A 6,016-nucleotide genomic window follows, 5' to 3' on the forward strand; every position below is an offset into this window, starting at 1 on the left:
AATAATATGGGTAAGAATCATATATATACTCCTGGGGTTTTTGGCAGAAAATATTTTATTCAGGCAGTGAACTCTAATATCATGAAGTTTTGGAATAACAGAGTTACACAAAACCCAAGTGCATCCTCTCTCCTGATATCTCTTTAAGTGTAAATCCTAAAATACTCAAACTTGTACCAAAAGTCTGAAAATTTACACCAACTGTTCTAACTTCTATTGACTTGATATTGTTTGTACAGAATAGAAATTTTGGGTTGTCGCATCATCCCCTCATTAGAAGGAATTTCGTCCTGAAATTAGAGTTCAAGGAAATAAGTAGTTACAAATAACTAAGTAAAAAGACGAGGATATTTCAGTTTCATCTGATCTTCACGCTCCCAAGTGAATTTCCGGTCCTCGCTTGGCGTTCCAGCGAACCTTCACTATCGGGATACGACTTTGTTTCGTTTATTTGACCTCTCGGTCCATGATCTCTGCTGGTTCCTCCATGAAGTTGAGGCTGTCGTTGATCTTGATCTTGTCAAGTCGAATAACAAGAGTCTCGTCGGATAGACACTTTTTCAAGTTCGATACGTGGAAGGTAGAATGTACGTTACTGAGTTCGCGTGGTAAGTTAAGTTTGTAAGCTACAGGGCCGATTCTTACGAGAATCTCAAAAGGCCCGGTGTACCTTGGATTTAGCTTTCCATGCTTTCCAAAGCATATCAAGCCCTTCATGGGTGAGACCTTCAATAGAACGCGGTCACCCACCTAGAATTCCAACGGTTTCCTTCGTTTATCCGCGTAGCTTTTCTGTCGGTCTCTGGAGGCTTTCAATCGTTCACGGATCTGAACAATCTTCTCCGTCATTTCCCGTATGATCTCCGGACTTGTGAGAGTGCTGTTAGTAACTCATCCTTTAGCTAACTGGGTATCACCCACCTCAGCAAAGCATAGAGGGGATGTGCACTTTCGGACATAGAGGGCCTCGAATGGAGCAGCCTTTATGCTCGTGTGATAACTATTGTTATAGGAAAATTCAACAAGGGGTAACGAGTATCCCATGCTTTCCCAAAGTCGGTCACATAGGCTCGTAACATATCTTCCAAGGTTTTGATAGTTCTCTCACTTTGCCCGTGTGTTTGTGGATGGTAGGCTGTACTAACGTCCAGCCTAGTTCCTAAGGAACTTTGTAGCGACTGCGAGAACCTCGAAGTGAATCTACTATCTCTGTCCGAGATAATGGATAAGGGAACACTGTGCAGTCGCACAATCTCCTTAATGTAAGTTCTTGTAAGCTTCTCCATCTTGTCTGTTTCTTTGATCGGTAGGAAGTGTGCAGACTTGATCAATCTATCGACAATGACCCATATGGTTTCAAGTCCACCCATTGTCTTGGGCAACTTGGTTATGAAATCCATAGTAATCCGCTCCCACTTCCATTCCGATATCTCTGGTTGTTGTAGTAGACCGGAGGGTTTCTGGTATTCGACCTTGACCTTGGCACAAGTAAGGCATTTACTCACGAAGGCAGCAATTTCTGCTTTCATGTTATGCCACCAGTATAACTTTTTAAGATCCAGATACATCTTATCTGAACCCGGGTGCACGGAATAATGATTGTTGTGTGCCTCGTTCATGACCAAGTCTCTGAAACCACCTAGCTTCGCGGTCCAGATCCGGTCCATGAAATAATGAGCTCCGCCACCCTTAACCTCCAAGTTCTTATCCATCCATCTCAGGGATTCGCCCACCACGTTTTCAGGCTTCAAAGCGTCGAGTTGAGCCGCCTTAATATGTGTGGACAAGTGTGAATGGATAGTCATAATCAATGATTGGACTCTACGACCATAATATTCTTTCCGACTTAGGGCGTCAGCTACTACATTGGCTTTACCCGGATGATAACAAATTTCGCATTCGTAGTCACTAAGTAGCTCGACCCACCGTCATTGTATCATGTTGAGCTCCTTCTGGTCGAAAATGTGCTGCAGGCTTTTGTGGTCTGTAAAGATAGTGCTCTTTGTACCGTATAGGTAATGTCTCCAGATCTTCAGAGCAAACACAACTGCTCCTAGTTCAAGATTGTGGGTCGTGTAGTTGACCTCATGTGTCTTCAGCTGTCTCGAGGCATAGGTGATGACCTTACATCGTTGCATCAGAACACATCCGAGCCTTTGATTTGATGCATCTCAATAGACAATGAAGTCTTCTATCCCTTCAGGGAGGGATAGTACTGGTGCGGTGCACAAGGCTCGTTTGAGCGTTTCGAATGCTCTCTCGTGCTTCTCTTCCCAGTCAAAGGCCACGCCCTTCGGGGTTAGTGTTCTACGAGGTTTCATTATGCGTGAGAAGTTCTGAATGAACCTGCGGTAGTAGCCAGCGAGGCCTAGAAATTGACGAATTTATGTAGGCATCTTCGGTGCTGACCAGTTCTCGATGGCTTTGATTTTGGAAGGGTCCACATGTATTCCCTCTTAACCACGTGCCCTAAGAATTCGAATCTTCAGATCCAAAATTCGCATTTCGAGAACTTCGCGTAGAGTTTCTCCGAACGTAATATTTCGAGGACTTGTCGCAAATGTTGAATATGCTCCTCCTTACTACGAGAGTAGATAAGTATGTCATCAATGAAGACGATGACTAACTGATCCAAGTAAGGACAACACACCTGATTCATTAATTCCATGAATATTGCAGGCGCGTTTGCTAATCCGAACGACATCACTACGAATTTGTATTTCCCATAACGAGTTCGGAAGGCTGTCTTCGGAACATCCTCCCCTAGCACTTGTAGTTAGACATATCCAGATCTTAAGTCAATTTTTGAAAAGAAGTTCACCCCTTGAATTTGATCAAATAAGTCATCGATCCGAGGAAACGGATAACGATTTTTGACGGTAAGTTTGTTGAGCTCCCTGTAGTCGATGCACATATGAAACGATCCATCTTTCTTCTTGAAGAACAAGACTGGAGCTCCCCCAGGGTGAGAAGCTTGGTCTTATAAAGCCCTTGCTGAGCAGTTCATTAAGTTGACAGGACAATTCTTGCATCTCTACAGGTGCTAGACGATAGGGCGATTTGGCTACGGAGGTAGCCCTTGGAACTAAGTCGATTCGGAACTCGACTATATGTTGCGGAGGTAATCCTAGGAGTTCTTCTGGAAAGATGTCAGGAAAGTTGCGTACTACTGGAATGTTCTGAATGTCTTTCGTTTCTTGGCTCACATCGACCACATGAGCAAGGAATGCTCAACATTCCTTTCGCAAGAATTTCTAAGATTGAATGCTCGAGGTGATACGAAAGTTCGTGCCGGGTTTATCGTCGTATACTATTAGGGTTTCGCCAGACGGTAGATTTAGGTGAACAACCTTTTCGTAACACATGATGTCGACACGATGAGAACTCAACTAATCCATGCCGATAATGACATCAAAACTTTTAATTGAGACCGACATGAGATCGATCGAAAATGAATGGTTATCCAAAGTTAGGGGACACCCTATGAATATACTGTTAGTGCTCTCTGTTTTACCATTGGCCATTTCTACAGTGAACAATTCTTTAAGTGCTCTTGATTTTTTCTTAACTAAATGAGCAAATTTTTGGTTCACGAAACTTCTCTCTGCTCCACTATCAAAAAGAATGCATGCATAAGCGTTATCGAGGAGAAACGTACCAGTGACCACTGTGGGGTCGGCAACCACTTCCTCATGGCCTATGGCCAGAACTCTGCCACTCCACTGGCAAACCCTACCTTCGGGCAGTTTCTTTTGAAGTGGCCTACCTTGCCACATCCGTATCAAGTTTGGCCCACTCCAACACCGGGGGCTTGGTTGATTGGTTTCACCGGAGCTTTACAGAAACGGGTTGTGTGCCCCTTCCGATTGCATTTCAGACACTGCATCTCCCGGCAGGTGCCGATGTGATGGAAGTTGCACTTGTTGCACATAGGCAAGCTTCCAGCGTACTACTTTAATGGAGCAACAGCGGCAGGTGCTATCGCAGCATGTATTGCCACGACCTGCCTTTTCTTGGCAGCCTTGGCCTTCTTCTTGTCATCCCAAAACTTCCGCTTGGAATCAGTGGTTCTTGCCGGTTCTGAGATGGCCAGCGTAGTTGTTGCGGCCGGGGTATGAACCCCATGGTCTATGAGCCCCTGTGCCCATCGCTTGGCACCATCAAATGTAGTTTGGTGTGATGCCAAAACATTTCCCTGGTATAGGGGCACCAGTCCCCATATGTATCTCTCGATCTTCTTTCCCTCTGAAGGGATCATGTTGGGACAGAGGGCCACCAGTTCACAGAACCTAGTGGTGTAGGCGACTACGTTGGAGCCGTTCATGGTTCGGCCCCATGGCTCTTCTTCCAGCTTTTGGATCTCGCCCCTCGGGCAATATTCCTCAATCATGAGGTCTTTCAAAGTTTCCCAGCCCATCGCATTAGCTACTATAAAAGATAGTGACTTAACATGGCCATTCCACCATGTTAGGGCTTTAGTTTCAAAGGTGCAAGAAGCGTACTTCACCTTGCTCTCCTCGAGACAAGAGCAGATTTAGAAAAACGATTTGGTTTTCTCGAACCATTGCGAGAGGGCAATGACTCCGCCAGTCCCCTTGAAGGACCATGGCTTGCAGTTGGTGAAGTCCTTGTAGGAGCACTCTTTCAGGCGCACCGGGATTTCACCATGAGTTGACAGGACAGGGGTTCCTCCTCAAGTGGAACCTGATGAATGATATTGAGCCATGGCTGTAGCCACAACTGCAACTACGGCAGCATTTAGAGCTGTCGTGTAGAACTGAGGAGTAGGTGGTTGAGGAGGTGGAGGAGGTGGTGTTTCATTATTAGGGTTTCTCCTTGGATTTCTGCGAGGCGACATCTTTGATCTATAAATTTATGAAGATGAAATCACTAATAAGAATTTAACAGAAGAATTGATGAGAATGACTCATGGACTAACTCCTTGTAGCCCAACAATACGATTGAATGTAGATCTAAAACTAATAGATGATCACATTTGAATAATAATTCCCATAAGATTAGGTACCTGTCAATATTACTGGCATTATAGATGTAACTAGTTTAGGAAAAACGGCCTACAGTAAGAGGCCTTACATCAACCCAAATGGGAAAATTTTGATAGAATTACAACCTAACCAAGACCTAACAGGCCTATGATTTACAAAGATAGGGAATTAGACCAAAGTTTTACATAACTAGTTTATATCCAAAAGAGAGAAGTTTATGAGAATCTATCAGCGACGAGAATTACCAGAGCGAGTTCTTCATCCCGACAGGAGACGTTCTATGTCCCTCATGCGCCTATCAGCTCTTGCTTGTTGAGCTCGAAGTTCTCTGACTCTATCTCGGGTTTCAGTGAGTTCCCTCCGAAGAGCTGCATTATGAAACAGAGCCCTTTCGTGAGCAGATTCTAGTTGGCGAATGTGGACAGTGTTAACGCCAGAGTTGGCGTCAATCTCCAAGACTCGATTGATAGTTGATTGACCCAGTATCGTGTTCCGAGAAATCCTACGAACCATGAAAGGTAGGACCCTGTCAGCAGAACCTCCCTCAGTGAGGTTGTAGAAACTTTTGTTTCCATTATAGGGAATGGGTTGACCATGTTCCTGGCTCCATGCATTCAAGTTTGTTGCCCACAGAGGTGTGGGTCCTTGAAATGCGGGTCTGGGGTTGTTATTCGGGACTTGACCTACTTGAGGTAGGTTGTTGACTTCGGGCTCGGAGTCAGATCCATCCAAGAAGCCTTCTACTTGATGATCATCCAAAGGAATTTGATGCTCATCATCGGACTCTGCTTCAAGCCATCCAACATTTCCATTTGGTGGAAAGTACGGGTCGTCATGATGATGGAATCCAACCATGATATCTATACGAGAAAAAGGGTAAGGAAATAAATTAATAGGCGAGCTAACTAGATAATTATAAGGTGATCTTTATCAGTTACTCCAATACTTGTCTAGAGCATACCAATAAAGACCTTTAGTTCTCAGATAAGTAATTATAGTAACCCAAAATA

The sequence above is a fragment of the Lactuca saligna genome, chromosome 7 (genome assembly GCF_052625555.1).
Source record: "Lactuca saligna cultivar CGN05327 chromosome 7, ASM5262555v1, whole genome shotgun sequence".
In the NCBI taxonomy this organism is placed as follows: domain Eukaryota; kingdom Viridiplantae; phylum Streptophyta; class Magnoliopsida; order Asterales; family Asteraceae; genus Lactuca; species Lactuca saligna.